The sequence below is a fragment of the Phocoena phocoena genome, chromosome 1 (assembly GCF_963924675.1).
Source record: "Phocoena phocoena chromosome 1, mPhoPho1.1, whole genome shotgun sequence".
In the NCBI taxonomy this organism is placed as follows: Eukaryota; Metazoa; Chordata; class Mammalia; order Artiodactyla; family Phocoenidae; genus Phocoena; species Phocoena phocoena.
Window position 1 is genome coordinate 149,679,424 of NC_089219.1, and position 26,740 is coordinate 149,706,163.

The following is a 26,740-nucleotide window of genomic DNA, read 5'->3' on the forward strand; positions in this document are numbered from 1 at the left end:
AAGGCACCAAGCTCTGTCTGTACTTCCTCGCAATGTTACCTTGACTGATAAATCTTCTGGGAACAGAGCTCCAATATCTAGTCCATCACATTAGGAAAATACGATTTCTTTCTTATGATGGTGTACGACAGGCCTCCACTATTTTTTTTTTTTTTTTTTTTTGGTTGTGCCTGGTCTTAGTTGCAGCTCGTGGGTTCCTTAGTTGTGGCATGCGAACTCTTAGTTGTGGCATGTATGTGGGATCTAGTTCCCTGAGCAGGGATCGAACCCAGGCCCCCTGAATTTGGGAGCATAGAGTCTTAACCACTGCGCCACCAGGGAAGTCCCAAGGCCTGTACTTTTTTAGAGTGTCAAGCATCAGCAGGTGGAGTGAGAACACAGGGTGATGTGTGGTCAGAGTGACATGATCAAGTCGCATCTGGGGTCGGCTCCACCTGCCTGGATGCAGGCTGGCTTGGTCCTTTCAGATGCCTGGAGAGCGGTGTGAGCAGGTGGAGTCCAGGAAGGTTCACGAAGGGAGTGCACAGTGGGACCCCAGCTGCATATTTTCGTACTGGGACTGGGGGTTTGAGGAGGACCCCGTTGAGAAAGCATGCTACAAATGCATCTGCCTGTATGCTTCAGAACAACCAGGGACCAGGCCAGGTCTATGGAGAGGAAATGGGCAAAGTGAGGAAAGAAAAAATGACAGCAGTAGCATATGGAGGAAGGAGGGGATATGAGAAAAGAAAGAAACTAGATGGAAGAGCCCACAGTAGAAACAGCAGGAGGCTCCCATGCCCAGCTCTGGGGCTGGCAGCCATACCTCCCTCTTGGGTAAATTCATTTCACCAACTGTAGTGATTTTCTACTAAGTTCTAGACCCAGAGGACACAAGGATGAACAAAACAAACATCACTGCTATTCAATCAGAGGTGGGGACAGAAATGGGGCAGTGCAATGAGGCTCACGAGGGAGATGGCAGGTCATGAGGATGAAGCTGTTATGTCCACAGATGTTGTGCACCCACACCTCCGCCCCCCCAGCACAGCAGAGTCTGTATCCTTCTGGCTTGGACCCAGCCTGAGGGAAATGACCCCTGCAACCTTCTTCTCCCCATACCTCAGCCCAAGAGTGCAGTGTTTAACTCTCACACCCCCTTCTCTCTTGGTCTCTCACGGCTTTGACGACCTCTCGGGATCTAGGGGTTTTATCCTTTCCCTGCCTCTTCCTCTGCCCATTCAGACTCGTTGGGAATGGCGAGGGCAAGAAAAAAAGCCAGCGGCTGCCGTTTGCCATGGGTTTGGGAAAGAGCACGTCCTCCAGTCTTGCTGACAGGAAGAGAAAGGAAGTATGTCCAACAGACTCCACATGGCAGAGGTAAGGGGGCAGAGGCCCAGCATCCCTCTCTGAATGGCACTGTGTCCCTTGTGGTACCAAGACGGCTGACCCTCTGGGCACGCTGCAAGGAAGACAATTCAACTAAGGAAGGAAATGATAGGTGGTGAGATGTTAGCTCCAAGGTATGTAACCAGCCTCAGTCTACTCAGAGAACCTTAAAAGTCTCTGGTTGGTGGATTCCTCCCCAGCCTCCAGGGGTCAGCAGTCAGCTCGACCCCATTTGACTTCCTAGTCAGAGTTCTGAAATGAACTGTTGAGATAACCCTCAGTCCTTTTTCTCTCACGCCTCACCTACTTTTATGAGTATGAATTTCTTCCTGATGTCTGCCCTGTATCTCTCCTGTTAGTATTTCCTTCTACAATTAAAAGCAAAGAATTAGAGTCAGAAAAATGTCACAGATTCTGGACACTGCAGCACACAGAAGCCAAGTGCTTGAAGGTACTTGACTGTTCACACAGGTGAGCTGAGAATGGGGCATCTCAAATAGGGCTTGAGAAGGACGGAAGGAAAGCCAGGGTAGGGAAGCCTCCCCCAGAGGCCGTGGAGCCCCCTGAAAGCTGTGGGATGTACACCAGTGCCCACCTCTGGCACAGCTTGTAGCTCCAGTGACGGGCCTTGGGATGCACTTCCAGGTGAAACTGACAAGCCCCACGTGGGAAGATGCCCCCCCAGCCTGGTCCCTGTCAGTGGCTGACACATAGGCCTTCTCAGTAGCCCAGTACACCCTCACTTCTCTGACTCTTGCCTACCCTTTTCCCACCCAGAGCTCCAGCATGCATGTTGAGCCATCTTTTTAATTTTCTGGTTGGTTTAGCAAATTGCAGCTGCTCTGTCCCCAGAGCTCTGGGCCTATGTACAACTTCCATTTGCATGTAGCTGCAATGCTCCTCTCTGCTCTCCCCTGCTCAGTGAGCGCCAGACCCCAGCTTCTCCATCAAACGAGCCTCGATGCGGGTCAGACACTGTGCCATTCCCTCTACTTTGCCCTCCTAATCCCAGGGCTCTCTGCCTCCCTGATCTTCCCACCCTCGGACTCAGCAATGGGGCAGCTCAAAAAGCCAAAAAGGGGAGGGAGAGGGAATGGGGAGGGGAGGCTGGAACCTGAAAACCCTGGCCCCCTCCACATCTGCTGCTGCAATCACACCCACCCCCCCAGCTGACAACAGGCCTCATTAGATCCAGTGGCTCTGATGCCAGCCCAGCCCCTTGGAGCAATGACAGCCATCATGTGCTATGTTTGCCCAATTCCGCAGCTGGGCTAATTACTGTGGTTCCCGAGCTTGGGGTCCAGCCCCAAACCAAACAAATTAGGACAAAAACCATAGCCTTCTTCATTCCTCTCATTCCCAGCCAGCAATTGCTGAAGCACCCCTATAACTGATAACAATGAAATAAAAACCCACCACCTGTCCTTAATCCTAAGGACTTGGGAGCCCATCCAACAGCACAGCCCAGCCCTCTATGGCCACAGCAACATGGGACTTAACGATACTGCATCTCCAAGTGCCAGCATCACTTCTGCCAGGCTGGACCATGTCCTGGCATATGACAACTGGGACCTGTCATATCCCCGGACATGGTCCAGCCCGGAAAAAGGACTGCAGCTGGGTGCACAGGCTAAGAGGTAGCAGGACTCGGAGCCACGACGGTCCACGGCGGTGGACCAGACCTGTGAGGACTGCTGCTCATGCTGGAGGTGGTGTGGACACAGGGGCGTGTGGAGGGAATGGTAGCAGCTGGTGGCCTGGAGCCTCAGGAGGCACGAGTGGACAACCCAGTGGCTGGGAATCACCTCCCAGCAGGCCAAATTCAGAAAACTGGGGAAGCAGGGGGAAGGGATCAGTAAAGTCTGGCAGTCAGTAGGAGGACCCTGGCTCTGGCATCCAGGTTCAGGAACAGAAATTAAAACAGGGGTGCAGTGATGTACAAGAGCTGGGTGTTATGGAAGGAGAGCAAAGCACAGTTAAGGCCAGGCTCCACCAGCAGTGGGGAAACGGGATCCAGATCAGATGCTGGGCTCAGACACCCTGACCAGGGTCTCACTTAGGTCCTGAAATAGAGGTGGCAAAAGAGGCCTGGTCAGGGGGAGGGAGCCAGCTTGCTGGCAGCAGTTAGGTGGTCCTATTCCCCACCTCCAGTTTGAGCCAGAATTGGCCTGGGAATGGCTGGCACCCAACCCCCAACACCACACAACGGGGGACTGAGTAACAGTCCAGGGGAATATGACCTCGGGAAGCAGGGGCCAGTCAGGTCTGGAGGGAAGGGGCAGAGAACACTTTGGAACTCGGTTCACAGTGAGCAGCTTTCCAGGAAAGTGCCCCGAAGAGCTCACTGAAGGCAGTGGCTCCAAGAACAGCAGTCTCCCTGGGAACTCGTTAGAACTGCAGACTCTCTAGCCTCACCTCAGTCCCCGGTATCAAAAACACTGACGGTGGAGCTGGACAATCTCTGTTTCTACCAGTTCTCCCGGTGATTCTGATTCTAAAGGTTGAAAATCTCCAAGCAAGGTTCTCAGGGAAGACATTCATTTGTTCACAGTCGTTCTCAAACTCTACCTTATATCGGAATTGCCTAGAAGGTTTGTTAAAACACAGATTGCTGGAGTCCCTGACTCAGGGGGATGGGGCGGGGCCCGAGGATTTGCATTTCTGACTAGTTCATAGGTGATGCTGCTGCCCCTGGTCCAGGGACCACACTCTGAGAACCACTGATTTAAATACCTGGGGACAGGATATAATCCTCCGACTACAAGTGAACTTTTCCCAGACTGTCTCTCTGGGGCAATCCCAGGACCCAAGAGGAAGCACCAGTTCCAATTAGTCAATGTGTTGGGCTGAATGTTTGTGTTCCCCCTTCCAAATTCGTATGTTGAAGCCCAGTGTATTTGGAACTTGGGCCTATAAGGAAGTGATAAAGGTTAAACGAGGTCAGAGGGGGGCCTTAAATCTGAGAGAGCTGGTACCTTTATAAGAAGAGGAAGAGACACCAGAGCTCTTTCTCTCTCTCTTCCTTGTGAGGACACAGCAAGAAGGCCGCCTAGAAGCCAGGAAGAGAGTCCCACCAGAAACCAGCCAGCACCTTGATCTTAGACCTCCAGCCTCCAGAACTGTGAGAAACTGATTTCTTTTGTTTAAGCCACCCAGCCTGCGGTGGTTTGTTATGGCAGCCTAAGCAGTTTAAGGCAGACTCAGGGACCAAACAACCTGAGTATATCAGCAGATTTAATCAAAGAGAGTGAGAGAAAGCTTTCCATGTATCCCCCTCAGCTGGCAGCACAGATGAACCCCGTCTATGGTCTTCTGCAGTTTCAGACCCATCCTCACCTTCTGAGAGATCCTTGTTCTTTGTTTTCATCCCCAAACAACCCTATGGAACTGCCTTTAAACTCTCTTCCTGAGCCCTCCATCTCCATCCCTCCACTAACAGCCCCTGCCCAGCCCCAGTGCAGGCCTTCATCTCTGGTTCAATGTCATACCCTGAGCCTCCAAGCGGCCCTCTCTCTCTCTGCCTCAGTCTCCTTTCAACGTCTGCCCCCGATGAATCACCTGAAGGGCAGTTAGGAGAAGCAGGGCTCAGCCAGCCAGTGAGTACCTGCGGAGGCAGCAGCCGCGGGTCAGGGAGGCTCAAGGAAGATTTATTGTCCACTAAGCTCAGCCGGAGGGGGTGGAAAAAGAAGGCCAAGTGTAATCAGAGTGATACTTTATGTTGGTCCATCTGAGGAAAAGAATTTTTCCTCCAGAACATCATTACACTATCATTTTTCTACTCCTGTGCCAATTACGGGGAAATAGAAACTCACTTTCTTCTTCATAATAAACCGCAATTTCAATAACTCAGAAGGCTTTTTCTGAGATGGAGCCGTTCTCCATCCTCCAGTGATATAAAGACAGGTGCCTGCTCCAAATTCCCAGGCTGGGGCAAAGGTCTCAGCAGCTCCCTAGAATGGCTGTCCCCACTTCACCATGCCCTTCTTGCCCATCACTCAGATGACCGTCTATCCCAATTTGCCAGGATTAAAGGGTTTTCCAAGATGCTGGACTTTCAGCACCAAAATCAGGTCGGTACTGAGCAAATCAGGACAGCTGGTCACCCTACCTGCCACCACCACCGGGGGACAAGGGAGGTGCACTGTGCATTTAACAAGTATTTGTTAAGTACCTACAACGTGCCAGCCACTTTTCCAGATTGCTGGGAAGCAAGCAGTGTACAAAGCCGATGAAAACTTGCCCTCAGGGAGTTTACATCCTAGTCAAGGAGACAAACAATGAACATGATAAATAAGTGCATGACATAATGTACTAGAAAATGCCATGGAGAATAATAAAACAGGAAAGGAAGATTGACAATGAGGGGTGGAGGGCTGTAAATTTAAGTAGGGTGATCGGGGTAGGACTCATTAAGAAAGTGTCGAAGGGCTTCCCTGGTGGCGCAGTGGTTGAGAGTCCGCCTGCCGATGCAGGGGACGCGGGTTCGTGCCCCGGTCTGGGAAGATCCCACATGCTGCGGAGCAGCTGGGCCCGTGAGCCATGGCCGCTGAGCCTGCGCGTCCGGAGCCTGTCCTCCGCAACGGGAGAGGCCACAACAGTGAGAGGCCCGCGTAACGCATAAAAAAAAAAAAAAAAAAAAAAAAAAAGAAAGTGTCATTGGAGCAAAAGTTTGAAGGAGGTGAGGGAGCAAGTTACAAAGATATCTGAGGGAAAGGCGTTCCAGACAGAGGGTTAAGCCAGTGCAGAGGATCAGAGGCAGAGCTTGACTTCAAGGAATTCCATGGGGGCCCTTGGGGCTGGAGCAGAGAAAGCAAAGGGAAAGGGAAGGAGAGAGAAGTGGCAAATGTGACCAGAGAGGCCAGACTTGGTAGGGTTCTATAGATCATGATGAGACCATTTGGCTTTTACCTGGAGGAGGTGGAGGAAAGGACACAGTTCGATTTATGTTTTCCTGGACTCGCTCTGACTGCTGTGGAAGACCATGGAAGACAAGTTAGGAGGCTGTCACAGTAACATGAACAAGCAATGACTGTGCTTTAGACCAAGATGGTAATAGTGGACTTGGTAAAAAGGAGCTGGATTCTGGATACATTTTAAAGGTGAAGTTGATAGAGTTTCCTGATGGAGATTGGGCATGAGGTGTGAAAGCAAAAGAATCAGCATGACTTCCAGTATTTAAATGCACAGGGGCCATGATTAGATCATAGAATAAATAATACATATTTCAAAGACATTCTACTCCCCGAAACATGCACTTGAGATATTGCTAGATTTAAGTTAGAGACTAAGACGCACTTCCAAACAGAATCATTAAGACTCTGGAGTATGGTCTTTAATGCAGAATAGAATTGCATTCATCCTGGGGCCTGGGGCTAAATAACAGGGCCGCCTACCCAAGGTCAGCTCTCTAGCCTACTGGCTGACTCTGTGTATATATAGTTCAGCGGTTAAGAGGTTAGATTTGCGCTTAAACTCTCTGAGGTATGTTTTCTCATCCAACGATTTTCTCATCACAACGATTATTGTGAGAATTGAGTAAGATTATGTTCATAAAATACGTAACACAGGGTCTAGACCCTGGAAAGTGCTTCTTTACTGGTAGAGATGTTTAACACTCTTTGAACGGTGTTGAAATTCTGACAGTGACCAGCAGAGGGCACCACCAGCAGGAGACGATGGGGCTGTGCTGCTAGGGAGACTGGCATATCTGCCTTGGGTCCACTAATCTGGTGAAAAAATAAACTAAAAGTAAATAAATAAACAAACAAACTAGCTCCGCGTAAATAATACATTGGGATTATGTTTTTCCTCTCTTTTCTTTCTCCCTACACCTTTTTGCCAAATTTTACATTTCCCCGGATTCTCCCCCTCATTACAGAAACCCACTGCTGTGTGAAATGGATCTTCTATTTTCGGGTTCCCCTTGCTCAAAACAGCCCCAAAGCCCTGGCATTAGAGGAGAATAATGTACCGACCTCCACCATCAGTCAGTTCTTACCTCCTCCCCAGAACCCTGAAGGAGACCAGATGACTCTCCAGGTATGGGAAGGTGTGGGAAGGATGGGGATGGAGACGAGCAAAGATAAGGTGTGTCCAATTTGTTCAGGTCCCTGGAAATCCTGCTTCTTATCTCCCCTCCCATTGCTTCATCACATTCCCAAAATTACCTCGATGATATATTTTTTTAATTTAAGAATTCATTTTCACTTCAAGAAAGAGGAACACGGCAGCCTGATAAGAAACTCCATCTGTCTTTAAGAAAAAGGGTCGTGGGTTTGGGTGTCACGAATCCTGTAATGTCTTAAATTAAGCTGCCACTTTTGAATGCTTTCTTCGTATTTATGAAATGATTATTCTATAGAGGTGCATTTAATATTGTTAAAATAATGATTATGCATGTTTAATACATCAATTTATTATCTCCCATGCTATAAAATGCAGGATAATTTCATAAATAATTACAAAGCATTTACAAATGGCACCTTAATGCAAAGCATTCTTGCTAATCCTTTATCTTTCACAAACACAGAAATAACAATTAGATTCCTGTAATGGAAAAGAGAGGTTATGTTCGAGAATATGTCACCTCCTTACTGAATGCAAATAAGGAGGCAAGGAAAAAAAATTAAAGCCCTGAGTAGAACCAGTGCACTTTTCCCCCTTCGTGACAGATGGAAGATGTCTGTCCAGGGTATCATTAGTCTACGCACCCAGCTTTCTCTCTGCAGGGACTGGGGAGCAGCGGAGTGTAGCTTCAGGGAAGGGAGGAATTTTGAACCCCTTTGAGGAAAAGTAATTCTGCTTCCTGCTAATTTCTTTTGAGAAATGGAGAAGCTGTAGTACAGAGGCCTGACCATCGGGTTAGAATAAGAAGCACTTTTCCCCACCCACCCCCAACTCCCACACACACATACATAGGGAGGACATCCCTAGATTCTTAGAAGTTTGATCCAAATCTTGAACCACTCCAAAGGACGAATTGAGTTATAGGTCACTAGGGACCATATAAGATAAAAAACCTTGTTTCCATCCTTCAGTTTGCCTGTCAATTAATACAGACTTAGGGAGGCAGGAGACCCCCTCAAGAAGCTTACACTCTGGATGGGGAGCCTGAATGTTCACATTTGAAACTACTCAGTAACACAGACAGCCTAGAGCTGAGGTTAAATCAGCTAAAGTAAAATTCAGTTGACATGAAGGCACAGCTTAATTTACATTCCTTTGACTGTGGGTTGGACTTAGTGAGTTCCTTCTCACAAGTAAAGTACGGGAAGGGAAAAAGAGTGATCTTTCAGTAGCGCATACTGATGAGCAATTACCCAGAGGAGGTAAAGTGTGCAACTTCTCCAGAGCAGGAAGCCTTTTCTAGTTCATCTGGATAATAAGGAACACATGGGCAGGAATGCTAGATTATTCTGGAAAATCAGGCTGATGCTACCCTTTTGGAAAGCACTTAGAAGGGCTTACTTCCCCAGTTTGTCATGTTAAGATCGTGAACCTTGTGATATCGCTGGATGAGAGAGGCACTCCACCTCGGTGGTATTATTCCTAAAAGTCTAGTTGTGTGGGCTTCCCTGGTGGTGCAGTGGTTGAGAATCCACCTGCCAGTGCAGGAGACAGGGGTTCGAGCCCTGGTCTGGGAAGATCCCACATGCCGCGGAGCAACTAGGCCCGTGAGCCACAAGTACTGAGCCTGCGCGTCTGGAGCCCGTGCTCCACAACGGGAGAGGCCGTGACAGGGAGAGGCCGCGACAGTTAGAGGCCTGCACACCGCGATGAAGAGCGGCCCCCACTCGCCGCAACTAGAGAAAGCCCTCGCACAGAAACGGGAACACAACAGAGCCAAAAATAAATAAATAGCGTTCCCTTAAAAAAAAAAAAAAAGTCCACTTGTGCTGCTTTATGTCACAAAGTCAGTACCTTGGGGTTATTTCACTTCCCTGAAAACACGAAGCTCCCTCTTGCCTCATGAGCTTTGCTCACACTGGCCTGCCCCCTGCCTTCCTGCTGGTCCCACCACAGCAGCCTTAAAGGGTTAGTCCCAAGCTCACCTTCTCTGTGACTCTCCCACTGGCACACTCCCTCTTTTGCATCTTAGGGTATTTGCTGTCCACATCACTCGTTTCGCTCCTTATAAGCAGACAGTAGCTTTCCAGGAGTAACACCCAACTCGGAAATGCCACCTCCCCACCCCCTAATTTCCCCACCGACTCTTTAAGGCTCAGACCCTCAGCCCTTTGGAGAACAGGACAACAGTGCCTCCTGGGGACTGGTACAAGGAACTGCTGACTCCACACCGCTTCCCTACATCCCTACAGCTCTTCAGAGCCTGGGCATCCACTGCTCCATCCTGCTTTATTTCTCTTTCACCACCTTTCCAGGCTCAGTGCACTTCAGTACAAGCAATCTCGTTCCCGCGTAGGCACACACCCTTTTCCGGTTCTATGCTGGGTTTTTTTCCCCTTTCTCTCTCTCTAACTCTTGCTGAAGCTCCCCAGGATTCCTTTACTCCCTCTTTTTTGTTACATTTGTGAACAAACTAATGACCTTAATTGAGACCAGTAAAAGAGCTGGCCTCATTATATAGCAATCAGGGAAGGGGAGGGACAACCCTGAGTTTTGCACAGAAATTAGATGAAATAAAGATTCAGTCCCATCGACTTCTAAAACACTTGAAAATACTCCAAAAGTCCATTTAGGTTTTTCCATAAGTCTCTCTCTACTTTCTCATCTTTTTCTAATCATTTTTCCTCAGACTCCAATATTCAAAATAAAAAATGTTTACCTATTTTATTCGATGCTCTCATATTTCTCTTTTAATTACTAGCTTTGCAAGAGTATTGCTCTCTGCTATTTTTCATGGCAAATGCACAGTACTTAATCTGTACTGGGTTAAATAGGTTTTTGGCAGCCAGCCCGGGAGCCTCGCCAGCACTGACACCCTTGTTGTTGTGGGAAGAAAACCTCAGACAACTAACTCAAAGGAATTTTGGGAACTCAACCCATTTATAAGTCAGGAACTGCGTGGGCTGCAATAGATGGTTATTTGATTGGTTTGGGAGATACAGGTCTTTCTTGTTTCCCAAATGAACTCATTCAATATGCAACAGATACATATAAAGAGAGAGGTTTATTTTAAGGAGTTGGCTCATGTTTTTATGGGTGCTGGGAAGTCTGAAATCTGTAGGGCATGCTGGCAGGCTGGAGTTTCAGGTAAAAGTTGATACAGTCTCAAGTCTGAAATTTGTAGCGCAGCTAGAAGGCAAGAAACTCAAGGGAGAGTTCTATGTTGAAGACTTGTGGTCGAATTTCTTCTCATTCAGGAAACCTGTCTTTGCTCTTAAGGCCTTCAGGGGATCGGATGAGCCCCAAGCCCCCAATTATGGCGGGCAATGTGCTTCATTCAAAGTCTGGTTGTAAATGTTGAGAGCAACTAAAATATATCTTTGCAGCAACATCTAGACTGGTGTTTGAGCAAACAAATGGCCACCATAGCCTCGCTGAGTTGACACACAGAATGAACCATCACACTGTAAAAGCTCAGGGAGCCGTAGCGCTCAAAGGCGCTGCTCCTATCTCTCTGAGTCTAGGGGAAGAAAGTACAAGCTGAGACCTGAAACAGGGCTTAGCCAGGTGAACATTTCGCAGAGAGAACCAACGCATCCCTCCACACCCCCTGGGTGGTCTATTCCATAACAGACTCAAGAGTATTACACTGCCTTCTGCACACCCCTACCCTCCAACATGCACAGGCCCGCACTTCCTCAACACCCTAGGAGGGGCAGCCAGCCTTCTGTCTGATCGGGTTGCCAAGGGCAACCTTGGCCCAGGTGGGTGTTCACCTAAGGCCAATAACCCAGACTAGCCGGCTCAGGAATGAGTGTCTCCCCTCCCCCTCCTCCAGGAGGCTCCCGGGCTCCTGCAGAAACACTCGCTCCTGGCATCTGCTTCGCGCTCTCATCCAAGAATGTGAATCTCTCCATTTGATCCCCCTAGGATGCAACCCAGCCAGGCCCCAGGCCCAGGTCTGCCAGGTCGCCCCCTGCCCGCCTCCCACCGGGCCCCGCCTCCAGAGGAGGGGGGTGGCGGGGAGAGCATCTGGCGCCACCGCCTGAGCAGTCCATCACCCTTCACACCGCTGTCACCACCAGACGTGGTGGAATGAAAACAAAAGACGTGACAAATTTGTCCTTTTCTCTTTCATAATTAACCAAAATATCTCAGCATGTAGCAAAGCACGGCTCCTAATTAACAGACAGGCGAGAGGCGATTAAGAAAAAAGCTGCAGCCCCTCTCCACACCCCTCCCCCACTCGCTCCCCATCGCTACCTTGCAGACCCCCTCCCCAACCCCGGTAATTATATCTGTGGGAGAGAATGATATTCTGGTCAGACACGACAGACAGAAAGAGCCCAGTCCCCAGCGAGGCAATTAATATTTCACACCTGCCAAAGCGACATGGCCAGGGGAGGGGAGAGGCTGGGAAAGCGACCGTATTGTCACAAGGCCAGGGTGTGCAAAAGCCAAGTGGGGACAGTCCTTCTGTTGGGCTGCGGGAATGGGCAGGCCGAGCTGGCACAGAAAACAACTCTTTCGGGTGTGTATGGAGGGGCGGGTGTTTAGGGGGAGCACCGGACAGAACAAAGAATTCGCCAGTTGCATCTACTCTTTAGCTGCTCTCCTAGTCTGGTACCCATCTCCTGACTCGCTCCACACCCATTCCCTCCCCACGGAAAGGGTGGCATGACAGGTGGGGAGGGGCCAAATACAGAAGTGGGCACAAAATGTTCACCTGTGCCCACCCCCCACCCCGAGTCCCACAGATTCATATGCTGCCCGCAGGGGCATTATTTATATGCCAACCCTGCCCACCACAGATATGCATCCTCACATCCTCTCTGGTGCTCCACAGGGAGCCCACACACGTGTACACACACACACACACACACACACTCACATTCATGCTTTTACATACTCACACACACAACCATTCCCAAGTCAAACAGTCAGCAAAGAGTTAGTGACCATTTATTATGTTCAAGTTCCTGCCCCCTGAGATTCCAGCGTGAGTTATGGAGACAGAACGATTGTGGATTTAAAAACAATAAAAGGAAGTACACTACAAAGCCATGACTGGTAAGTAGTACTTGTGAGATATGAGTGGCATCCTAGCCTGCTCTGAGCACTTGCTAGTCGTCAGGTACTCTCACCAGCCGCTTCACATCCCTTCTCTCATTCACTGCCTATAAAAATCATAAAAGACACAGGACACCATTGCATTTTACATACAAGACATGTGAGACTCCTGGAGGTTAGGCATTTTACCCAAGCTGAGATTTAAACTCTTCTGTCTGATGCCAAACTCACGTGACCTATTCGCAATAGCCGAAAGGTCGAAGCCACCCAAGTGTCGGTCCACGGATAAATGGATAAATGTTATAGAATATATATATACAATGGAACATATTTGGCCTTAACAAGGGAGATTCTGACACATGCTACAACATGGATGAGCCTCCAGGACATTAGGCTGAGTGAAATAAGCCATTCACAAAAAACTACTGTATGATTCTTGTATGAATGACCTAGAGTAGTCAAATTCATAGAGACAGAAAATAGAATGGTGGTTGCCAGGGGCTGGGAGAGGTTGGGGGAATGGGGAATTAGTGTTTACTGAGTACAGAGTTTCAGTTGGGGAGGATAAAAACATCCCAGTGATGGATGGTAGTGATGGTTGTACAACAATGTGAAAGTACTTAACACCACTGAATCGTAAACTTAAAGATGGCTGTGATGGTAAATTTTATGTTATATGTTTTTACCACAATTTAAAAAACAAAACAAAACCAACTGGCATTGTTAAGTACCATGCCAAGGGAGTAGAGAAGGAAGAAAGATCACTGTGGGCTTGGTGGCCAGAGCAAGGGTGTGGAGGAGTGAGATTTGAATGGGGCCTTGAAAGGAGGAAAGGACTCGAATGGCAGGGGTTGGGGTGTGAAAGTTTGCAAAATAACAAATCGCACATGAGAAATTGGAGCCTCCATGAAGGAGGGGACCTGCAGAGACCACTTCAATGCAGAGGAAACCATTTTATTAGAGATGACTCTAGAAGGGATACCTGAGCAGCCAGTTGGATTGGATGTCATTCAGCCCTCTGGATTCCAGAGTGAAGATTTTAAACTTTCCAAGGACAACAAAGCCCTCATTGAAGAAGGAAGTGGGAGATGAGTCTGTCTGAAGTGTAGGGGCCTGAGGAGGTAAGAGGCCACTAGGACCAGATAGGAGACTCGGACAGGGGGCCTGAGGCTGAGCAGAGGAGTTTGAATGTCCACCAGACAATGGGGAGCCTTGGGAGGGCTGATGGCGGCATGGCAGGGGGACCCTGCTGGGGCTTAAAGAGATTATTCAGACAGAGGTGGAGGTGAAGATGGTCAGAAACACAGTTAAGAACCAGTGAATGAGAGAAGACAGAGCCTCACCCAGGAAGAAGCCACTGCCCTTGGGGAATGCACTGCATGAGAGAACAAACAGGTAGATGAAAGGTGACCTCTGGCTTTACTGATGGAGAAACAGGAGTGCGGCAGCATCAGGGACCCTAACGCCTTGCTAGGAGGAGCACAGCCCACTTGGGAAGGAGAGTAAATGACGGAAGGTGCATTTCATCCTGGCCTGCAGTGCAGTCCCTACTCAGGAACGGTAATATTCATCCCTGGTGCTACCAGCCTTGCCTATTCCACCTCCAATACAAATCTAGATCCCATTTGCTTCTCCCCAACGTTTTTTTGCCACCACCCCAGTCCAATGCAGGGCCCTCTATATTGACCCCAATATACCGATTGACCCCAATATACCGATTAGGAAACTAGATTCTGTATGGTAGAATTACTTGTTAAAAGAACTGCAAAACTTATATTGATGGATCCTATTCAGGAACCTGGGTCTCCTAACTCAAAATTGGAGCAACTCTTGGGTGCAGGGATTTATGAGATAGTTTGCCATCATTCCCTTCTCCCGAGAAGTTTACAATCAATTTAAGCTCATCAAAAATGCATATAGGTGGGCTTCCCTGGTGGCGCAATGGTTGAGAGTCCGCCTGTCGATGCAGGGGACACGGGTTCATGCCCCGGTCCGGGAAGATCCCACATGCCGCAGAGCGGCTGGGCCCGTGAGCCATGGCCGCTGAGCCTGCGCGTCCAGAGGCTGTGTTCCGTAACGGGAGAGGCCACAACAGTGAGAGGCCCACGTACGGCAAAAAAAAAAAAAAAAAAAAAATGCATATAGGCAAAAAAGATAGCATATATCTGACGCTAGTGTGAAATGAGTTTATAGCAAGGCAGGTGGGGGAGTAGAGAGAGCACGAACGTTAGGGACCCAGACACATGGCTGGAATCTCATCTAACCTTGGTGAGATCGTGAGATCATGGGTGCATTACTTAAAAAGCCTCAATATCTTCGTTAGTCAAGGGCTACCATTTCTTCATTTATTCACTCCTACATCCATTTATTCAAAAGTAAATGTTGAACAGATAGTCTGAGCCAGGCATTGTGCTAGGCACTGGAGATAGAATGCTGAACAGGACACACAGCGTCTGCCCTCAAGGAGCTTATGTTCTGGTGGTGTGAGGTCTGGGATGGAGACCAGAAAGAAGCTCTGCTGTAGCACAGCCAGGGGACAACAGAGCCTTGGATCGGGCGGTGGTGTGGAGGCAGAGAGAAGAGAATGGATGCAAGTTAAGTGCTAGAGGTAAAATTAACAGGACTTGCTGATAGGTTAGATGGTAGAACCAGAAGAAAGATGGGGGAGAAGAGAGTGACTCCTGTAATAAGAGTTAGAAACAACCAGATACTTGGCAGAGTGCCTAGAACACACTGGTGCTTTACGGATTCTGAGCACAGAGGGAACTAGAATAACTGAATCCAAGTGACATTTCTACAGAGGAGGGCAGGAGTAATGGAGAAAGACTTCTGGAGGAGGTGAATTTCAAGCCAACTCTAAAGCAGAGGAGGGAAGTGGGTTGACATGGGGATGGAGAAGGAGGGCGTCAGGGGTTTCTGGTGGGAGGCAGCAAGGCCTGGACCAGACATCTGTTTGGAGGTGGGAACTGTGAGTCACCGGACTTAAGAATCAGTTAGGGCTGCACACAGGAGGATTCTGCCTAATATACGGGTAAGACATATGTAGGATTTTAAATTAAAATAGAACTAAATCCAGATGCTCAAAACAAATTCCTGACTCCTCTTCAGATCTGTGAGCTTAGATTGGGAGATTTTTTCCCTCCATTTTGGAGACTGTCTTCTTCTAGGCACATAAAGGAGAATAAACTTTGAGCTTAAAAGGCTCCAAGAGGCCGTGGGGTGTGGGACCGGGCAGGCAAGGACCAGCACGGGAGCCCAGAGCCATCTCAGCCCTCTAGCCAGCTGTCTCCTTGGAGGGTGTCCTAAAATAGAGAGCCCACCCAATGGCCCTTATGGGTCTTCCTGTTTTAGCAGCTGCTGCCCACACAGTCTCTGCTTAATTTTCAGCATCCACTGTCGAAGGTTGCATTGTCTAACCCGGAAAAGCTACTTAAGCTTCACATTGGAGTGGCTCAACCCCTGACACATACACCCTCCCAGCCCACCCCAGACATTTCCCCCATCCGTGGCTGCCACAGTCTGTGTGGGTGGCAAAGGCCCAGCCCCTGTGAAGGGAGTGCAGAAGTGGCTAGAAGCTGCTCCTCCAACAGGTGGGGCCGTGCCTTCTCAGTTCTCAGTACCACCTATGCCTGGTTCTCTAGCTCAGCACTTATTAAAGTATGGTCCACAGAGCCCTGGGGTTCCCCAAGACACTTTCAGGGGTCCACAAAGTCAAAAAATTTTATAATAATATTAAGACATTATTTATCTTTTTTCTCTATATTGACATTTGCACAATGGTGCAAAGGCATCGGTGGGTAAAACTGCCGACACCCACATGAACCACAGTAACGGCACCAGATTGAACTAATAGTCGTTTTATGTTTTCCTCATCTCATACTCACAGTTTTATGAGTGTTCTTCATGAGGCAGCAGAAATCATTAACTATATTAAATCTCAACCCTCGAGTCACATCTTTTAAATTTCTGTATGAGTAAATGAGAAGTACACATAGAGCATCTCTGCAGACGCTGAAACCCAGTCCCTGCCCCGAATGAAAAGCACTCAAGAGGGTGAGCTGTGAACTGAACCAGTTACTCCTTTCACAGAACACCATTTTTATTTGAAAGAACAACTAACAAGGTATGGTAATTTAGACTTACGTTTTGGGTAGAATTTTCTCGAAAATGAACAAAGTGAACCTGTCACTTTAAGGAAAACAATTGACAGATATGTGACCAATGATAAAATTTGACTTTCATGTGGAAATTTTGGAAAATTTGTATTCACCACCGTGAAGTGACAGCTTCCCAATACTTAAAATCTTTCTTGATGAGGTCAGTGATGATAGTAACAAATCTATTTTTTGTTTTGGGTTTTTTTTCTCTATCTTATGTAATGAAATGTGTCAACTTTTGGAAATCCACATAACTCAGTGAAATAATATTTTCCAAATGCCCAAGACATGAGTCTACAAGACCATACCTGAATAAAAGAGCCATTGGAAGTAGAAGAATCACCCACACATTTTTATACAATACATACAACAGGGTATAAAAGGATCGTTGATATGGTTTCAAATTCTCAATTGCAAATAAACTTTAAGAAACTGTCATATTTTGAGTTTTAGTGTAGGATCAAAGATGATTAGCCACAATTATCTAAAGAAATTACAAAAAACTCCTACCTTTTCTAACTACATATTTGGATGAGGCTGGATTTTCTTCACATTTTCAACCAAAACAACAAATCCCAACAGATTGATGCAGAAGCCGATGGGATCCAGTCAAACATGAAAAAGATTTGTTTTAATGCAAAACAATGCCCCTCTTCTCACAAATTTTTTTGTTTTGGAAAATATTTTTCATAAAATATGTTATTTATATTAACATGGAATAGCTCTATTACTATTATTTTTATGTTCTACTGTTATCTTTAAATAAATTGAAAATAAGTTTTTGGAATTTCCGTTTTAATGTCTTATACAAGATCTATTGTGTTAGAAATACAACCCACATAAACAAACGCTCTTTGGAGTCCTCAATAATTGTTAAGAGTGTAAAGGACTCCTGAGACCAAAAAGTTCGAGAATCCCTCTCTAGCTCACTGTCCCCATCGCCATAACACCTCTCTTTGGACCTGGGGCCCTGGTGTTCCTCCTGCGTCCAAGCCCCAGGGTCCAGTTTCTAATTCAGAACATCAACCCCAGATCCATAATGCCTCTCCAGATCCTTCCAAGGATTCCATTTCAGGGTGGTCTATGAGGACTCCAGCCTGCCATGTGTCCACTGTCCTCAGCACCTATATCTGCTCACACACAACACACACACATAACAATTACTATAGACAGTAAAGACCCAAGTCTTCCTCGGACTAACTTTTTGATCTTGGAAAAGTCAAACTCTCAGGCTTTATTTTCCTCGACAATAATACAGAGATGTCAATAGCTACAACCATCCTAGTGGGGCTGTTGTGAGAATCAAGTGAGACAACGGGTGATACTAGATATTCTCCATCTGTAGACCCACCTTCACCTTCCCCCACCCTGCTCTGCGGCCCTGGAGGCTTCCAGTTGGCCCAATGGGAGGCACTGGTGGGGGACTTCAGAGGGCAGGAGGAGAAAGAGGTTGGAAGCCTCGTCACCCTCTGACAGGCACACACGTGTACACCCCAGAGTTTGGCAGTGCCTCTAGAGGAGACAGAGCTGCTGTTGGACACCCCCTCAGGCCTCGGAATGATCTTTTCTGGCCCCAAGGTGCCTGACCCCCCCCACACCTTGTTGGTTTCCTTTAACAGCCCACACCTCTGTGAATAGTTCCTCCTTTAAATTCTCCTCAGTCACATTGTCTGGGTATGCCATTTGGTTTCTGCAGGAACCTTGATAGATACAGTATGTGAAACACTGTAAACTTGGATGTGTCTGCACCAAAGAAAAGTCCTTTTCTTTCTAACCTAAAGTCTTCTATGACCACAGGGCAACCCCAGCTCCTCGCTCCCCCTCCTAGTGAGGCAGGAGGAGACGGGGATTTAATTCCACTCAAGGCAGTTTATTCTCAGCACCACTTATGTCCAAGACACTGCACAAGGGATTCACAAAGCATCTCAAGGAAAGGAACAAACACCCTGTGCTTTCCCATCTTTGTGCCTTTCCTCCTGATGTTACCTGCAGCCCAAGCATTCTTCTCCTTCCATCAGTCAACACCCTCAGACGTCACCTTCTTAAGAAACCTTCCCATATTCCCCCACAATAAATAATGTCTTTCTCACCCAAACACCTCTTTTCAAGCACTTATCTCATTTTAACTTGTATTATTCAATTTGATTCAACAATATGTTTACCCAGTGTTTTTTTTATGCCAAGCCCTAAGCCAGACACTGAGCAGTGCAAGAAAACATATTAGACTGTACCTGCCCGAGGCGAGCTCATGCTCTCGCTGGAGAGACAGAAGCATAAATACCTACGATGCAAAGGGAAAGAGGTCAGTCATAACAGAAGTTTACACAAAATTCTGTAGTTTGGTTAAGGGAAGCACTATGAAAACATCTAGATAGACGAGGGGAGATCAAGACCATTAGAAGGACAGCAGTACCCTCTCAGGGTGTAGGTTTAGGAAGGCTGGAAGCCTCAGTCTAAGAGATGCTCAGCACACAGGCAGCCAACATGGCACAGAGCATAAGAGCACGCACTGGGGAGGGAGGGAGCTACATCAGTGAGCCTGAGGCAATGCCCTTGAGTCCCTTCTCTGTCTGCCAATGGCTTGTAGGGATGATGTAGGACCTCCTTGTGCCCTGGTGAAGAAACTCAGAATGGCCTGGTGGCCAGTGGACCAGCAGAGGCTCAAGGTTTGATGAAAAAAGCTACAGGTCCTTTCCAATCAGAGTCCCAGAACTGGACCATAGACTCTAAAGGTGGGTGCCAGAGTGAATGCTCCAAAGAGCCAGACAGGACCTCAGGGGTCGCCAGGTTAGGCACCAGCCCAGATCAGCCATTCTGCAGGAGAGACCAGGCAACTTGAAATGATGTCATGTGAATCCAAGACATCCTTCTCCCCACAGTAGCACAACGTCTTTTAAACCCTCTACCACAGTGAAGGGGACCAGAGAAAGGGAGAAGACATCCCTAAGACTGAGCATTTACCCAAAAAGAATGAAACACCGGTTCCTGACAAGATGGCAAGCTAGCATAAGCTGCTGGAACCTTCCCCCAAAATTAATTTTGGAGAAACTACAGATGAGAAAATAAGTCATGGATCTGAGGATCTAAACATAAAACTAAGAGAAACCCCTGGGAGAGAGAAGGCTCCCCCAAACTGAGAATAGTTGTGTTTGTGAGGGGGATGGGTGGTGGGTGAATGGGAATAGAGGGGGAGAAGCCCTAGTGGGAGACTAGGTTGGCTCTGAAGGTCTGATCTTGTACCACCCTCCTCTCCCCCAACACATGTCCACGCGCACACACATAGAGCTACCCAGAGATGACCATTGTCTACGCAGAATAAGCAGCATCACGATCCAGACCTTCAAAATTCCAAGAGTATTAGAGAAATCCTAAAACTCTGCTGAGATGAGAGCTAATGGGGCCAGAAGTGTGCTTCCAGCTGCCCTTGGATGTTCACGCATGCATCCAACACTCCTCCCCATCCCCCAACAGTCAAGGTTGGTGTATCTACTGAGGATATAGCTACCTCTCAAGTTCAGCTTCTTTCAAAGGAGAACGCCAGACAGAGAGGAGTTGCACAGTAAGGGAACAGTATCTAAAAGGGATCCTAAATTGGGAAGGGGCAGCAGGTTCCTGGGACAAATCAAGAGGGTTTCTGCAGAGCCAAACGTTCTCTGCCTTGGAGCTCATCCTCACCTCTCTTCTTTAAATTCACCAAGAGGTAACAAACTAGGATTTTAGAACCTCTCCCGCTACACATTACAGAGAGCATAACTGTATTCCCAAGGGAAAGTATGTTTACAGATCAAAATAATTTGACCCTGAGAAATAAAACCACTTTAAAAGAAAGATAACAAACTTAACATCTTGCATCCCATGAAGCAAGATAACTGGGACAGCTGCACCAAGATTTTTAAAGAAGCATAATAAATATTCTCAACAAAAGTATTGAAATATGAAATAGGTTAAAAAAATAAACAAATAGAAATCTTGTATTTGAATAATAATTGAAATAAATAAAAGAGATGAATGGCTGGATGAATAACCCCAAAGACAGAATATATAAACAAGGAGATCAAAAAAAAATAAAAAATAAACAAGGAGATCATGTTGAGGAAGTCAGCAAAAGAAGATAAAAAGAAAGAAATTAAAGAAAGACTAAGACATGCAGTAAGTAAATAGAGATGCTAATATTCAAATAATGGAATTACAAGAAAGAAAGGAAACAACAGAGGGAAGGAAATATTTGAAGAAATTAAAAGATGAAAGACCTCAGATTGACAGGATTTATAGAGTGCCAAGTAGGATAATAAAGAGAAACTCACATCTAGAAATATTTTAGTGAAATTCAGAAATCAATGATGCAAAAAAATTCTAAAAGTTTCCAGAAAGAAAAACAAGTCATCTAAAGAGGTAAAGACTCTGATTTTATCAGATTTCTTAACGGTACATTGGGTATAGGAAAACACAGAGAAATATATATATATATATATATTTTTTTTTTTTTTTTTTTTCTTTTTCATTTTTTTGCGGTACGCGGACCTCTCACTGTCTTGGCCCCTACCGTTGCGGAGCACAGGCTCCGGACGCGCAGGCTCAGCAGCCATGGCTCACGGGCGCAGCCGCTCCGCAGCATGTGGGATCCTCCCGGACCGGGGCACGAACCCGTGTCCCCTGCATCGGCAGGCAGACTCTCAACCACTGTGCCATCAGGGAAGCCCCGAGAAATATTTTTAAAGTATTAAAAGAAAAGAACACTGAACCTAGAATTTTGCATATAGACAAATCGTCATTTCTATGCAAGAGTGTCAGTAAGATATTTCCAGACATATGAGGTTTATATCACAAAATCCCATTTTGATAACTCTTGGAAGAGCACTCAAATAAAGAGAAATAAATCCAGGAAAGTGCTTCAAGGGAAATTCAATGGAAGAATTGATCAAATACCCTAAAAATGCTCGCTGTTCTCTAAAAAAGTGAGGATCAAACAAAAGATTTAAAAAGAAAAAACATATTTATAGCTCTCAAAGCTAAGATTTTAGACACTCTCAAGCAAATAAACATAAGCATAGGTCTTAAAGGCAACCACCATAATAATAAAAATAGAAGATATAACTTTTGAATAAGCATAAGACAATTTATCTATACAATGAAAATAAGACAAAATAAAAACAAAAGGAATGTATAGTAAATGGAAAATATGAAATAATATGGCAGAAATAACTCCTTATTTAGTAGTATTACAAGACATAAGGTGATTCAGCTTACCAATTAAAACACTGAGACTCGCTCTAAAATTAAAACAGTGTGGTATCGCTGTACTAGTATACAGACAATTAAAATAAATTAGGAGGTACAGAAACAGGCCCAAGTGCATACGGAAATGTTTTATATGATAAAGACAACATCTCAAATCACTGACGAAAAGATAGAATTTGAAATAAATGCCGTTGAGACTACTGAATAACCATTTGGAAAAAGATAAAACTGGAATCATACCTCTCAGCCTACCCAAGGATAAACTGCAAAGGCATCAGAGACACACGATACAACAAGGAAACGACACAAGTATTAGAGGAAAACAGGTGATGTACCTGATAATTTGGAATTGGGAAAAGCTTTCTCATTATGACTCAAAATCCAAAATCAATAAAAGATAATTCAACTACGTGAAAAAATCTTTTGCATGGCTAAAATCACCATAAACAAAGTCAAAAGGCACATTATATAGTGGGAAAATATTTGCAATGCATATCACAGATAAAGGGCTAATATTCCTAGTACGTAAACAGCTCAAAAAAATCAAGAGGGAAAAGCCCAAACAGAGATTGATGGGAAAAAAGCAGAGAGAGAGATATTAAAAAGATAATCAGAATAAGAGAAATGCCAATTAAAACTGCACTGATACCATTTTGCAACTACAAAATAGGCAAAATTTCAAAAGCTTCATAAGGCATTCTGTTGACAAGGATATGGGGAAATAGGCACTCAAAATCAATTCTGGTGAAAATGCAAAATGGTACAACCTCACAGGAGGGATTTGGTAATATCTCACACGATTGCATATGCATATAACTTTTCACCCAATAATCCTATTTATATTAATTTACTTTGAAGATCCATCTTCAAAAATATGAAATAAAATATGCACGAGGTTACTCATTGTAGTATTATTTATAATAGCAAAATATTGAGAACAATCTACATGCATATATGCAGAGCAGATTGGTAGAATAAGTCATTGTATATCCATACAATGGCATAATATGAAGCTATGCAAATGAGAAATATCTCGATAAATTGGTATGAAGTGATTTCCAGGGTATTTTTAAGTAGAAGACACAGATACTATGTCATGGTTTTGTAAGAAAGAAGGTGAAATAAGAATATATACCCAGGGGACTTCCCTGGTGGTACAGTGGTTAAGAATCCGCCTGCTAATGCAGGGGACATGGGTTCGAGCCCTGGTCTGGGAAGATCCTGCATGTTGCGGAGCAACTAAGCCCGTGTGCCACAACTACTGAAGCCTGAGTGCCTAGAGCCTGTGCTCTGCAACAAGAGAAGCCATCGCAGTGAGAAGCCCGAGCACCGCAACGAAGAGTAGCCCCCGCGGGCCACAACTAGAGAAAACCCGCGCTCAGCAACGAAGACCCAATGCAGCCAAAAATAAATAAATAAAATAAATAAATTTATTTTTAAAAAAAGAATATATACCCATTTTGCAAAAGAGACATAGGAAGGATAAATTAGAAGCCAGTGGATAAAACAAAAAAAACAAAGAAGCCAATGAAATTGGTCATCTGCAGGGAATGAGTTGAAATAAGGAAGAAATGCTAAGAAAGAGACACAAGTGTCTCTCAAATGTACTATTTGTATAGTTTTAATTTTTTGACCCATGTAAATATTTTACCATACAAAAAATAAAATTAAATCATCAAACGTGGGGGAAGACCCTAAAACTGAATGTAAATAGAAACAAATGAACCTATCTACATATTAAATTGGTAAGATAACTATATAGAAAGGAAAAAATTTAATCCAACTAACTTTTGGTTAGTATTTGGACTGTACATCCTCAGTGAGACATATTCTAAAAATTAGAACTGTAAAGGAATTTTAACCTTTTCTAATAGTATTGTTTTGGTAGTGGTATGGGTACAGCAATTTCAAAATTATTTGCATGTGTTATGGCAATGAGCAAATGAGTAAATATATTGATGTTGTTGAGAACCAGGGAGGTTAAGAACCTATTTGAGAGAATCATTGTGGAGGAATGAGATACAAATAAAGAATGGGAAAGGGAGAGGAAGAATCCTGCAGTGTTGGATTGGAATTAGAGGTGTTAATACATGATTTTTTTAAGAATTCACTTTTCTCCAACCTTATTGAGATATAACTGAAGGACAAGAAGCCACACATATATAAAGTATGCGATTTGTTCAGTTTTGACAAATGTATGCACAAATAAAACCATCACTACAATAAAGATGACAAACATTTCCATCATTCCCAGAAGTTTCTTTCTGCTTTTAACATCCATCCCTCCTTCCGCCTCCATCCTCCATCTCTTTCCTGTCATTATAGATTAGGATGTAATTTCTGGAATTTTACATAAATAGGAGTATATCGTATGTACTGTTTTTGCCTGGCTTCTTTCACTAAGTGTAATAATTTGAGATTCATCAATGTTGTGTATTCCTTTTTGTTGTTTTTATTCCTAAAACTGGATGGCTCTGTTTCTGGGTTCATATATGTTTATAATTGTTATGTCTTCCTGATGAATTGTCCCTTTTATCATTTGAATTGTCCACCTTTTTCCTGAAAAGTGAAAGAGTGATACTGTCTATGTTGAAGCGTATTTTATCTGATTTAAAAATAGCCATTCTAGGCTTCTTCTGCTTATTAGTTGAATGGTATCTATTTGCTTTAAAACTATCTGTGTTCTTGTATTTAAAGTTTGTCAGTTGAAGGAAACAAAGTAGGAACTTGTTTTTTTATCCACTTTGCCAAACTCTAGGTCTTAATTGAAGGGTTTAGACCATTAGCATTTAATGTAATTATTAATATTGTGGAATTTAGTTCTACCATCTTACAATTTGTTTTCTATTTTTCCCCTCTATATTTGTACCTATATCCCCCTTTCCAGCCTTCTTTGAGATTACTTAAATAATTTTTTTTTTTTTTTTGCGGTACGCGGGCCTCTCACTGTTGTGACCTCTCCCGTTGCGGAGCACAGGCTCCGGACGCGCAGGCTCAGCGGCCATGGCTCACGGGCCCAGCCGCTCCGCGGCATGTGGGATCTTCCCAGACTGGGGCACGAACCCATGTCCCCTGCATCGGCAGGCGGACTCTCAACCACTGCGCCACCAGGGAAGCCCCGTAAATAATTTTTAATATTCTATTTTTTTTTGCATTGGTTTTTTGGATAAACCTCTTTGAATTATTTTGTAGTGTTTGCTGTAGAGATTACAATATATATACTTTCATATTCAAGTAAAATGTAGAAGCTTTGCAATCATATCAACTCCTTTACTATTCTCCTCAGCTAAACTTTGTTATCATTGTCACTTGTATTATATTCTTATACATTGAAAATTCCACCATATAGTGTTATAACCTCTGCTTACTATAGTCACATGTGTTTTAAAGAACTAGGGGGAAATATGGTCTCTCATATTTACCCAGATATTTACCATTTGTTTTGTTCCCTTCATTCCTCAAGGCCAAATATTCTTTTGTTATCATTTCTCTGTAACCTGATAAATTTTCTTTAACGCTTCTCACAGAACAGGTAATCTAGTGACAAATTCCCTTTTATTTTCCTTCATCTGAGAATAGCTTAATTTTGACTTCATACCTGAAGTATATTTTTACTGGATATAGAATTCTGTGTTGACGATTCTGTTCTTTCAGCCCTTGAACGATGAGGTACTACTGTCTTCTGACCTTCAGGGTTTCTAATGAGAAATCTCAAATCATTAGAACTTTTGTTCCCCTATATGTAAAGTGTTGTTTTTCCTCTAAATGCTTTCAAAGGTTTTTCTTTGCTTTAATTTTCACCATTTTTATTATGATGAGTCTAGGTGTGGTTTTCTTTGAGTTTAGCCTATTTAGGGTTTATTAATCTTCTTGACTCTTGAATCTGCCAACATGGAATAAAATTAAAATTCAATAAAATGTTAATATAAGTATGGACCACATACAGTGAAGGCCCAAAAGAGGAGGAATCAATTCTACCAAGTTAGTGGAGGGGAGATGCCAGGAATGGACTTAAGCAGGTATACAGAGTGTGGGAGAGGCAGTCTAGGCAAAGGGGACATTGTAAGCAAACATGAGACGTGACACATACAAAGCCCAGTTCTTCATTCTCCAGTGCTCTTTCACTTCACCTTTCTATTTTTATTTTTTTTTTCCTTCACCAGCTGGCTTTGTTTGTGAAGTTCTTAATGACATCTTTAGGAGGGACATGTTTTCTTACACTGTTGTCTTTTAAAGGACAAGAATAGAATTCCCCCCTTTTCCTGTACCTTCTAAGGATGTCTAATGGGGGGCTACGCCAATTAAAAAAAAAAATACAGCCATGATCTTTGGACAGTATGTGGAGGACCGATTCGGGTTTGTCACTTTATGAAAATACAGTACCAGAACGAGGAAACAGTTTTCCCTAATAAAAAGGCACAAAATCTGCCTCTTTAGACAGTAATAAGTTAATTGGTTGAAGCACTTTGGGACTCCTAGAAACAGAATAAGTAAAAAATTTCATTTTATCACCCAAACTTAGACCTATTAAAACTAACCCTCCAAACCTTAGATGTTCATCCAGCATTAATTACGACATTTAAGGGAATAAAAATTAAGTACTTTGTTGGTTTCTCTAAATAATTTACATACCATTACTTTACAATTTATGTTGCAGTGATTTTTATTAAAATTAGTAAATGGAAATGGAATGATATTACCTCTGAGCTTTCAGGACCCTATGTTCAGAGTCACTAATTTGTTTCTCTTTTAAAATAATAATTGTCAATTGAAAAACTATATATGCAGAACTTAATCGTTTATTTTAAAAAGGAAAGCATGAAACTAAAATGATTTAGTAC